The sequence below is a fragment of the Bos indicus genome, chromosome 19 (assembly GCF_029378745.1).
Source record: "Bos indicus isolate NIAB-ARS_2022 breed Sahiwal x Tharparkar chromosome 19, NIAB-ARS_B.indTharparkar_mat_pri_1.0, whole genome shotgun sequence".
Classification (NCBI taxonomy): Eukaryota; Metazoa; Chordata; class Mammalia; order Artiodactyla; family Bovidae; genus Bos; species Bos indicus.
The window spans coordinates 1,298,102-1,311,330 of NC_091778.1; the positions used below are offsets into that span (position 1 = coordinate 1,298,102).

Here is a 13,229-nt window from a genome sequence, read left to right on the forward strand (position 1 = left end):
CTTTCATTATGGTCCAGCTCTCACATTCATACATGACTACTGGAAAAAACATAGCTTTGACTAGATGGACCATTGTCAGCGAAGTAATGTCTCTGCTTTTTAATATGCTGTCTAGGTTTGTCATAGTTTTTCTTCTAAGGAGAAAGTGTCTTAATTTCATGGCTGCAGTCACCATCTGCAGTGATTTTGGAGCACGAGAAAATAGTCTGTCACTGTTTCCATTGTTTCCCCATCTGTTATGAAGTGATTGGACTAGATGCCATGATTTCACTTTTTTGAATGTTGAGTTTTAAGCCAACTTTTTCACTCTCCTCATTCACTTTCATTAAGAGACTATTCAGATCCTCTTCACTTTCTGCCATAAAGGTAGTGTCATCTGTATATCTGAGGTTACTGATATTTGTCCCGGTAATCTTGATTCAAGCTTATACTTCCTTCAGCCTGGCATTTCTCATGATGCATTCTGCATATAAGTTAAATAAGCAGGGTGATCGTATATAGTCTTGAGGTACTCTTTTCCTAATTTGGAATTGGTCTGTTGTTTCCTATCCAGTTCTAACTGTTGCTTCTTGACCTGTATATAGATTTCTTAGGGTGCACATCAGGTGGTCTGGTATTCCCATCTCTTTAAGAATTTTCTACAAGTTGTGTCATCCACATAGTCAAAGGCTTTGGTATAGTCAATAAAGCAGAAGTAGATGTTTTTCATGACCATACAGCTATGGTCCATCGGGTTGCAAAGAGTCAGACATGACTGTAGCCACTTAGCATGCAACAATCATCAGTCAGCTTTCTGATCAAGGGAGTACAGTGGCTTTCTTTCACCCAAGAGTGAGCTTTAGCTTAGAACCTACTTTAAGAAAATTTCAGAAAGATTTGAATTTTTCTATTCCCCCAGAGCACAGTTAACGTGGTCAGTGGTCTCAGGTTCCTCAGAGTAAGATTAGGTTGATGATCTATACCACCTTTTTTGTGATTATAGAACAGAGTTCTTATTCAAAAATACCGGATGTCCCCTTGATTCAAAAATCTCTGGATTTGAAAGTTATCCACATCTGGTGATTGGATGAGGTATCATGATTTTTTCCTCCAGTATTGAATATTAGTTAGCCTGATTTGTCATAACACAATACTATAGAGTGTGTAGCTTAAACAACAGACATTACTTTTTTCACTGTTTCAGATGCTAGAGATCTCAGATCAATGTGAGTGCAAGATTCATTTCTGGTGAGGCTTCTCTTCCTGGCTTGCAGATGACCACCTTCTCACTCTGTCCTCACAGATCCTTTTCTCTAAGCAAACATACGTTTTCTTATTTACCAAGCTTTGGTGTTTGTTCATTTCTCATTAAAATACCAGCTGTACTGGCATAGGGCCTTATTCTTAAGATATCAAGAAGTACCGGCTATTCCAATCTTCATTATCCAGGGCTTTCCAGTCTATATGCCAGGAATATGAATGAAAACACGTTTAAAGTGTGTCAGCTTCAGTTAATTTCTATCTGAAACCTCATGAGTGATGGTGAACCTGAAGCACCCAACTTATCTGATCAAACTTGACTCACTATGATCATCTTCAGTGATAAAGTGAATATTAGTGTTTTAAACCACTAAATTTTGGGATGATTTTTTATATAGTAATGGTATCTGAAACACTGTAATAACTATAGTATTGGCTCATGGATAGATACATTACCTGGAAAAAATAGAAAGCTAAGAAATAGAATAATATATAGATGTATTTTATATATGAAAACAATGGTATTCCATAGTATTTGGAAACTAATTATTACACAATGAGTGAGCTGAGAAAATATATGTCTCCTTTTAGTAAGAAGGGGAAGTGTTCTTCTATCTCCCACCATACTTGAAAAAGTATATACATACATGGTTTATAGAAATGAATTGTAAAGTAAAATTTTCAAATATTTAAAAATATATCATCATTACACTCACATCAGGGAATGATTTTGACATGTCCCATGGAAAGATATTACCCTGAGTCTAGGATAATAGCATATATGGTGAATCCTTCATTCTTATCATGCTCATTCTAGTATCCAGGTGTGTGTGTGCATGCAAAGTCACTTCAATTGTGTCCAACTCTTTACAACACTATGGATGGTAGCCTTCCAGGCTCCTCTGTTAATGGGATTCTCCAATCATGAATATTCGAATGCTTTGCATGCCCTTCTTTAAGGAAGCTTCCCAACCCAGGGACTGAACCTGCATCTCTTATGTTTTCTCCATTGCCAGGTATGTTCTTTACCACTGAGCCAACTGGCAAGCCCAGTATCCAGGTATCAGCTCCTTCAAATCTAATAATTTTTATAGTTTCTGGTCTTACGTTTAGATCTTTAAACCATTTTGAGTTTATTTTGGTGTATGGTGTCAGAAAGTGTTCTAGTTTCATTCTTTTACAAGTGGTTGATCAGTTTTCCCAGAACCACTTGTTAAAGAGATTGTCTTTAATCCATTGTATATTCCTGCCTTCTTTGTCAAAGATAAGGCATCCATATGTGTGTGGATTTATCTCTGGGCTTTCTATTTTGTTCCATTGGTCTATATTTCTATCTTTGTGCCAGTACCATACTCTCTTGATGACTGTGGCTTTATAGTAGAGCCTGAAGTCAGGCAGGTTGATTCCTCCAGTTCCATTTTTCTTTCTCAAGATTGCTTTGGCTATTCGAGGTATTTTGCATTTCCATACAAACTATGAAATTTTTTGTTCTAGCTCTGTGAAGAATACCATTGGTAGCTTGATAGGGATTGCATTGAATCTATAAATTGCTTTGGGTACTATACTCATTTTCACTATATTGATTCTTCCAATCCATGAACATGGTATATTTCTCCATCTATTAGTGTCCTCTTTGATTTCTTTCACCAGTGTTTTATAGTTTTCTATATATAGGTCTTTAGTTTCTTTAGGTAGATATATTCCTAAGTATTTTATTCTTTTCGTTGCAATGGTGAATGGAATTGTTTCCTTAATTTCTCTTTCTATTTTCTCATTATTAGTATATAGGAATGCAAAGGATTTCTGTGTGTTGATTTTATATCCTGCAACTTTACTATATTCATTGATTAGTTCTAGTAATTTTCTGGTGGAATCTTTAGGGTTTTCTATATAGAGGATCATGTCATCTGCAAATAGTGAGAGTTTTACTTCTTCTTTTCCAATTTGGATTCCTTTTATTTCCTTTTCTGCTCTGATTGCTGTGGCCGAAACTTCCAAAACTATGTTGAATAGTAATGGTGAAATTGGGCACCCTTGTCTTATTCCTGACTTCAGAGGAAATGCTTTCAATTTTTCACCATTGAGAATAATGTTTGCTGTGGGTTTGTCATATATAGCTTTTATTATGTTGAGGTATGTTCCTTCTATTCCTTCTTTCTGGAGAGTTTTTATCATAAATGGATGTTGAATTTTGTCAAAGGCTTTCTCTGCATCTATTGAGATAACCATATGGTTTTTATTTTTCAATTTGTTAATGTGGTGTATTACATCGATTTATCGGTAGATATTGAAGAATCCTTGCATCCCTGGAATAAATCCCACTTGGCCATGGTTTATGATCTTTTTAATGTGTTGTTGGATTCTGATTGCTAGAATTTTGTTAAGGATTTTTGCATCTATGTTCGTCAGTGATATTGGCCTGTAGTTTTCTTTTTGGTGGCATCTTTGTCAGGTTTTGGTATTAGGGTGATGGTGCCCTCATAGAATGAGTTAGCAAGTTTACCTTCCTCTGCAATTTTCTGAAAGAGTTTGAGTAGGATAGGTGTTAGCTCTTCTCTAAATTTTTGGTAGAATTCAGCTTTAAAGTCGTCCAGACCTGGGCTTTTGTTTGCTGGAAGATTTCTGATTACAGTTTCATTTTCCGTGCTTGTGATGTGTATGATCTAAACGTAAGACCAGAAACTCTAAAACTCCTAAAGGAGAACATAGGCAAAACACTCTCCAACATACATCACAGCAGGATCCTTGTGACCCAGCTCCCAGAATATTGGAAATAAAAGCAAAAATAAACAAATGGGACCAAATTAAACTTAAAAGCTTCTGCACAACAAAGGAAACTATAAGCAAGGTGAAAAGACAGCTTTCAGAATGGGAGAAAATAATAGCAAATGAAGCAACTGACAAACAACTAATCTCAAAAATATACAAGCAACTCCTGCAGCTCAACTCCAGAAAAATAAATGACCCAATCAAAAAATGGGCCAAATAACTAAATAGACATTTCTCCAAAGAAGACATACAGATGGCTAACAAACACATGAAAAAAATGCTCAACATCACTCATTATCAGAGAAATGCAAATCAAAAGCACTATGAGGTACCATTTCACACCAGTCAGAATGGCTGTGATCCAAAAGTCTACAAATAATAAATGCTGGAGAGGGTGTGGAGAAAAGGGAACCCTCACACTGTTAATGGGAATGCAAACTAGTACAGCCACTATGGAGAACAGTGTGGAGATTCCTTAAAAAACTGGGAATAGAACTGCCTTATGATCCAGCAATCCCACTGCTGGGCATACACACCGAGGAAACCAGAATTGAAAGAGATATTTGTATCCCAATGTTCATCACAGCACTGTTCACAACAGCCAGGACATGGAAGCAACCTAGATGCCCATCAGCAGATGAATGGATAAGAAAGCTGTGGTACATATACACAGTGGAGTATTACTCAGCCATTAAAAAGGATGCATTTGAGTCAGTTGTAATGAGGTGGATGAAACTGGAGTCTATTATACAGAGTAAAGTAAGCCAGAAAGAAAAACACCAATACAGTATACTAACACATATATATGAAATTTAGAAAGATGGTAACAATAACCCTGTATGCGAGAGAGCAAAAGAGACACTGATATATAGAACAGTCTTTTGGTCTCTGTGTGAGAGGGAGACGGTGGGATGATTTGGGAGAATGGCATTGAAACATGAATAATATCATATATGAAACGAGTCACCAGTCCAGGTTTGATGCACGATACTGGATGCTTGGGGCTGGGTACTGGGACGACCCAGAGGCATGGTATTGGGAAGGAGGAGGGAGGAGGGTTCGGGATGGGGAACACATGTATACCTGTGGCTGATTCATTTTGATATATAGCAAAACCAATACAATATTGTAAAGTTAAAAAATAAAATTAAATTAAATTTTAAAAAATCTAATAATTTTTAAAGGATATAATTCATTATATTACTTTTCTTTCCAATTAAAACATTTAGAGTATGTTTTATATCCTTCACTGAAAAAGAAATTAAACTTTATGACTGGCATTACTTCAATATGTGTCAGATACATTGGTGTAGTATTATTGCTAAGTATACTAACTGAATCCAATTAAAAATTGAGACAAGGAAGATGTTGTACTTTAAGCCTTAGCTTCTATGTGGTGAATTTGAATTCTCACAAGAAACATATGGTGCCAGAGCCTTAAAAAATTATGTTTGTAAAAAAGTATTTGATTCCCAAAACTTCCATAGAGTAATTGTAAACAGAGAAAAAACTGATTTATCACTTATGTCAAGAACATATAGCTTACAGAGAATCAACAAGGCATTCATAATGTAAAATAAATTAATATGTATACAAAATGTTAAACAGTTACTGCATTAAATAAGTTCTGTATCTATCCATGCAGTCTAATCTAGTGAAGGCAGACTCTGGGTCTATATGTGATGCATGCATGCATGCTTAGTTGCTTCAGTCATGTCCAACTCTTTGCAACCCCATAGACTGTAACCTGCCAGGCTCCTCTTGACCATGAGATTCTCCAGGCAAGAATACTTAAGTGGATGGCTGTGTTCACCTGCAGGAGATCTTCCTGACCCAGGGACTGAATCCATGTCTCTTTCACTGCAGGCAAATTCCTTACTGCTAAGCCACCAGGGAAGCCTCTATGTGTGATATGAATGACTAACAGTACTTTTCAACTATTGGAGAAGACAAAATGAACTGGATACACAGAAGGGGTTTAAAATTTAATTTTTCAGGCAAAAATGTGATCAGAATATGTAAATTAACCACATATTACCATTACAGTAGTGTAATGGTATTGTAAAGAAACATTTACAAATGTAAAGTTAACAATTGGACATGGAACAACAAACTGGTTCCAAATACGAAAAGGAGTATGTCAAGGTTGTATATTGTCACTCTGCTTATTTAACTTATATGCAGAGTACATCATGAGAGATGCTGGGCTGGAAGAAGCACAAACTGGAATCAAGATTGCCAGGAAAAATATCAATAACCTCAGATATGCAGATGACACCACCCTTATGGCAGAAAGTGAAGAGGAACTAAAAAGCCTCTTGATGAAAGTGAAAGAGGAGAGTGAAAAAGTTGGCTTAAAGCTCAACATTCAGAAAACAAAGATCATGGCATCTGGTCCCATCACTTCATGGGAAATAGACGGGGAAACAGTGGAAACAGTGTCAGACTTTCTTTTTTGGGGCTCCAAAATCACTGCAGATGGTGAATGAAGCCATGAAATTAAACGATGCTTACTCCTTGGAAGGAGGGTTATGACCAACCTAGATAGCATGTTGGAAAGTAGAGACATTACTTTGCCAACAAAGGTCTGTCTAATCAAGGCTATGGTTTTTCCAGTGGTCATGTATGGATGCAAGAGTTGGACTGTGAAGAAAGCTGAGCACCGAAGAATTGATGCTTTTGAACTGTGGTGTTGGAGAAGACTCTTGAGAGTCCCTTGGACTGCAGGGAGATCCAACCAGTACATTCTAAAGGAGATCAGCCCTGGGTGTTCTTTGGAAGGAATGATGCTAAAGATGAAAGTCCAGTACTTTGGCCACCTCATGTGAAGAGTTGACTCATTGGAAAAGTCTCTGATTCTGGGAGGGATTGGGGGCAGGAGGAAAAAGTGATGACAGAGAACGAGACGGCTGGATGGCATCACCAACTCGATGGACGTGAGTTTGCATGAACTCCAGGAGATGGTGATGGACAGGGAGGCCTGACGTGCTGCAATTCATGGGGTTGCAAAGAGTTGGACATGACTGAGGGACTGAACTGAATTGAATTGAAAGTTAACAAAGCTTATTTTTCACAGATCTATCCTCTGCTATGAACATCCACTGTGTTATTTATTTTATTTTATTTTATTTTAATTTACCAGAATACATTTATTCATAAAATAACATGTGTATGGCTTATGAAATTCATCTTATGAAATTCTTTGATATCATTTCACATATTTCAACAAACTGAGGAGAAAGTTTTTTTTTTTTTTTTTTTTTTCATGTTACTTTTGGGACTTTCTTGTGGTCCATTGGCTAAGACTCTATGCTCCAATCCCTGGTCCACATATGGCAACCAAGAGTTTTCAGGCACAACTGAAAGTCTTGCATGCCAAAATGAGGATCAAAGACCCCACATGTAGCAACTAAGCTCAGTGCAGTCAAAGAAATAAATAAGCAATCTTTTCAGAAGGATTTCACTCTCTGGGACTAAAAGGAAAAATCTTCTATTAGGTCACATTTCTCTGTACCAAGAAGAAGTAACCATATCCCACAAACAAGAACTTAAATCCCTAAATTGTTATCTCTTAAAACCTTAATACAGCATTATTACATATCTTGGTATTAAGGACTATAAAATATTCCACTTGCATAAAGATTAGTTTATACAGCTGTCCCAGAATAAATAGGCTAAGTAACCCATAGGGAAAAAAAAATAATAATGTAATCCTTAATAGTTTAAGTATTTCTTGATTCTGTGAAAGAATGAATGAATATCATGACTTCTATGATAGAAACAGTCCCCTTCCAACTAAGGGCATATTATTACTCCCAAAGTCTCCTCATAACATTTCTCATTTCTGAATTTCTCAGGGTGTAGATTAAGGAATTCAACATGGGGGTTATGAAAGTGAAAACCATTGCTATGGATTTATCCATGGCAAATTTGACATTAGGCCTTGCATACCGGAAGATACAGAGAACAAATAAATAAATAAAATGACCACCATCATATGGGATGTAAAAGTATAGAAGACTGTCATTCCCTTCCAAACCATGAGTCTTCAAGGAAGATAATATGACTCCATAGGACACTGCGAGAATGAAGAAGACAACAGTGTAAATTTCCCCACCATTGGCTATCATAGTTCAATGAGGTTGCTATCAGTGCAAGCAACTTCAATAAAGGGAACATGTCACACAAGAAGTTATCAATGACATTGGGACCACAGAAAGGGAGCTGGTAAATAAAGAGAAATTGAACCAATGAGTGCAGAAAACCAACAGTCCTGGCCACCAGAAGTATGAGAACACACACCCTAAGAATCAGGATGATCAAATAACGAAGAGGTTTACAGATAGCTACATATCGGTCATAGACCACTATCAGCAGAAGAGTGACTTCTACACCAGCAAATAAATGATCTCCAAAGACTTGAGACGTATAAGACTGGAAGGAAACAGTCTTTTTCTCATGAAAGAAGTCGGTGATTGTGTTGGGAACAATGTCAGTAGAACAAAAAGTTTTTATAAATGATAAAGAAGCCAGAGAAAAGTACATGGGGGAACCTAGTGACCTGCTGTCTATGATGGTGACCATGATAAGCAGATTGCCCACTGTTGTCACAATTTAGATGAGCAAGAATGGAGCAGATACTGTGTGTGTGTGTGTGTGTGTGTGTGTGTGTGTGTGTGTGCGCGCACACACACATTTAATTGCTTAGTCATGCCCAACTCTCAGTGCCACATGGGGAACTATATTCCCCTAGGCACCATTGTCCACGGAATTTTCCATGCAAGAATATAGGAGTGGGTTGCCACTTCCTTCTCTAGGGGATCTTCCTGACCAAGGGATGAAACCTGTATCTCTTTTGTCTCCTGCACTGGCCGGCAGATTCTTTACCACTGAGCCACCTGAGAAAGTCTGGGACAGATAGAACTCTTTGCATCTCAGTGTTTTGTATAATCCCCAGGAGGATAAATTCAGTTCAATTCAGTCTCTCAGTTGTGTTTGACTCTTTATGACCCCATAGACTGCAGCATGCCAGGATTCCCTGTCCATCACCAACTCCTGGAGCTTGCTCAAACTCATGTCCTTTGAGTTTGTGATGCCATCCAGCCATCTCATCCTTTGTTGTCCCCTTCTCCTTCTGTCTTCAATCTTTCCCAGCATCTATTTACTAATAGCAGAAAAAAAAAAAAAAAAAAAAACATCAAAATGACTTAAGTAATAAAGAAATATACTAGATCAATATAAGCATAATATGAGCATAAAGACTTGTTAAGTAGAAAGATGTACTTGGTTTGTGGATGAAATTCACAAGCACTTTCTAAATAAAAACTTTTTGAAAATACCAAATAAGTTTAGTTTTTGCTAGACTATCTTACTGAAATTTAATTTCAAAACATAAATATGCAAGAATAGACAAAGTTCTAATAATGAAGGGTTACTAGGCTCATCATGAATCAAAGTATATTTTAATTTAAATACAGTTGTATTGTATGTTAAATAGCATATGAATAAAGAGATCAGTAATCTGAGGGAGGTAGTAGAGGGCTGAAGTGGAATCAAACGCCTGTTATATTTTAGAAAACATAGTTGCAATATCAAAATTATGAGTTAAAAAAATCTATAAATGTTGCCATCTTTAAAAATAAAATGCAATCCCTAATGGAATCTTTGCATTAAAGTAATGTGTAGATGGTTCAAAAATGTAAACCTTAAATGAAAACAACAAAAACACCTAAAAAATTTAAATGTTGTAAAATGTGGAAGAATATCTTGGTACATTGAAATAGGAAAATTCTAAGTTAGCTATGGAGCAACTTTCACCTCCATACTACTGTAAAATCCATAGCTTTGACTATATGGACCTTTGTCAGCAAAGTGCTATTGCTGCTTTTTAATATGTTGTAGGGTTTGCAAAGCTATGATTTTTCCAGTAGTCATGTATGGATGTAAGAGTTGGACCATAAAGAAGACTGAGTGCTGAAGAATTGATGTTTTTGAACTGTGATGTTTGAGAAGACCCTTGAGAGTCCTTTGGACTGGAAGGAGATCCTACCAGTTCATCCTAAAGGAAATCAGTCCTGAATATTCATTGAAAGGACTGATGCTGGACCCAAAGCTCCAATACTTTGGCCACTTGATGAGAAGAACCTACTCATTAGAAAAGACCCTGCTGCTGGAAAAGATTGAAGGCAGAAGGAGAAGGGTATGACAGAGGATGAGATGGTTGGATGGCATCACTGACTCAATGGGCATGAGTTTGAGCAAGCTCCAGGAGATGGTGAAGGACAGGGAAGCCTGGTGTGCTGCAGTCCATGGGGTTGGAAAGAGTGAGTCAGACAAGACTGAGCGACTGAAAAACAGGTTTGCAAAAGGAGCAAGCCTCCTTTAATTTCATGGCTGCAGTCAGTGAAGAATTGATGCTTTTGAATTGTGGTGCTCGAGAAGACTCTTGAAGGTCCCTTGGACTCCAAGGAGATCATATTACTCACTTCTAAAGGAAACCAATCCTGAATATTCCTTGGAAGTACTGATGCTGAAGGTGAAGCTACAATACTTTGGCCACATAATGTGAAGAAGAACTCATTGGAAAAGACCTTAACGCTGAAAAAGATTAAAGTTAAAAGGAGAAGGTAGTGGCAGAGGATGAGATGGTTAGACAGCATCAACAACTCAATGGACATTAATTTGAGAAAACTCTAGGAGATAGTGGAGGACAGAGGAATCCAGCACTACTGCAGTCCATGGAATCTAAAAGAGTTGGACATGACTCAGCACCTGAGCAACAACAACAAGAAACAAGATATAAAATGCAAAGGAAATATTGATAGATTTATCTAAATGTAAAAACATTTCTAAATGATCCCAGATATTCTATTAAGTATAAAAACATCAAAATAAACCACAAGCTGAAAAAATAATAATTCCACATACGTGCTAAATAAGATAATTACGTTAGCATATAATTAAGTCATAAAATTAGTATGATAAGTATCAGCAATAAAATAAAAGACATAAAATTCATTAATAAGTAATTTATGAGAAAGGAATACAAACCACCTTAAACATGTGAATAGATATCAGAATTCAGTTCTGTTTATGTTCTTATAATCAAAGTATACAAATGAAACACTATTTATTTAATTAGATTGTCACAGACCACAAATGTTTATCAAGTACTGGTTGTTTGGAAACATGTTCAAATAGGTATTTTCCAGTAAGAGGGAAGTCATGAGTTTGGTACAAGCTCATGGATGGCATTTTGGCAAAAAATTTGAATGTCAACATTATAAATACATATAAAAATCAACTCAACAATTTCACCTCCAGGAATTCATACTTATAAAATGTCAAAAGCATTTCATTGTAGAATAGTTTACAAAGACTGGGGAATACATTAACAGATGCATCAACTTTTGTGTATCTTCATAAAGTTGTAAGGGGTTTTAAAGAAATGGAAAGATTTAAGTCTTATATCATTAAGAATAGCAGAGTGGTAAGATACAAAAATTTATTCGATTGAAAGATAAACACATGTATGAAAGTATGTTTGTTCTTGCAAAGGTTATTATTTAAAGAATTTCAGAAGCAGAATATAGTGACTGCATCTGGAAGGACTGAGAGACATTGATTTAGAATGCAAAGGTTTGTTTTACAATATTCCATTTTGTATGATTTCTATTTTTAATATTATTTGACAACACGTTTGTTTTTATTCAATAATATGCATTATGCTAAAATTTCATATGTAAGGCAAATGAAACAGAATAAATAGGATAGTTTATAAGGCAATGGCACCCAACTCCAGTACTCTTGCCTGGAAAATCCCATGGATGGAGGAGCCTGGTAGGCTGCAGTCCATGGGGTCGCTAAGAGTCAGATACAACAGAGCGACTTCACTTTCACTTTTCACTTTCATGCATTGGAGAAGGAAATGGCAACCCACTCCAGTGTTCTTGCCTGGAGAATCCCAGGGACGGGGGAGCCTGGTGGGCTGCCGTCTATGGGGTCGCACAGAGTCGGACACGACTGAAGTGACTTAGCAGTAACAGCATATCACATTAAATATTTTAACTAGTATAATAAATAGAATGAAGATAAAGGAAGCAAACCTAATTGAAAAGAAAAATGAAGAAAGAAAAAAGTAATTTAAAAAATGAAGAAATTAACTAAACATTTCTGTAACTCTTTAAAAGTTTCATTGACTAAAAGAGTACATATTGTTTACTGACTCTTTATGATAAATGAATTTCTTCTTTATAAGTGAAGTGACAACCCAGACATTATCCAGTTTATATTCTAGAAAGGAAATTGATTAAAAGCACAAACACATAGTTTATTTTTAATTATAATTAACATTAATCCTACAAAGAAGAGTTTACATCAGGTTTATGACAACTTTTATATTTCAAAGAAATTGGCCCTAGTGATAATTTACTGTCCTCATGACAATAAATGTACTAAATTACTAATTGATCTGCCTTTTATTTTTCCCAGAATATCTTCATAGGATTAAACATCTCAGAATTTTGTAGACTATAGAATAATGGGTTAAGTATAGAAGTTATGACTGTATAAAACATACTCAATAGTTTATCAAAGGGGAAGGCCTTAGAAGGTGTTGCATGTATGAAAATACAGGGGGCAAAGAAGCAGACAACTACAGTGATGTGGGAAATGAAGGTCTGCAGAGCTTTCTGCTTGCCTTCTTGACGAAGTTTTCTTAGAGAGTGCAAGATGACTACATAGGAGATGAGTAAGAGCAGAAACACAGTAGTGCAGATTAGTCCTCCATCGACCACAACTAAGATGCCAATGACATAGATGTCAGCACAGACGAGTTTCAACAAGGGGTACATGTCACATATAAAGTGATCAATGACATTAGGGCCACAGAATGGGAGCTCACAGATAGCACTATGCTGAATTACTGAGTGCAAAAACTTCTAACGCAGAACACCAACAGCAGAATAACACACACTCTCTGCCTCATGATAACCAAACAATGCAAGGGCTTATAGATGGCCACATAGTGGTCACAGGCCATCACACCAGAAGGAAGAAACCTATTCCACCAAGAATGATATGTTCTATAAGCAGTTTTCTCATGCAATCTTCAAAAGATGGTATTTTCCCCAAAGAATAAAGCTGAAATCAATCTGGGGGTTATAGAAGATGAATAAGCAACATCCATACTTGATAAGCAAGCAAGAAAGAAAGTGCATTGG

The 13,229-nt window shown here is 36.5% G+C and overlaps 1 pseudogene; it reads right to left on the reverse strand.

Moving 5' to 3' along the window:
• Window positions 1-7,817: 7,817 nt before the first annotated feature.
• On the reverse strand, window positions 7,818-12,860 carry LOC139177703 (olfactory receptor 4A15-like; annotated as a pseudogene).
• Between the last annotated feature and the right edge of the window lie 369 nt (window positions 12,861-13,229).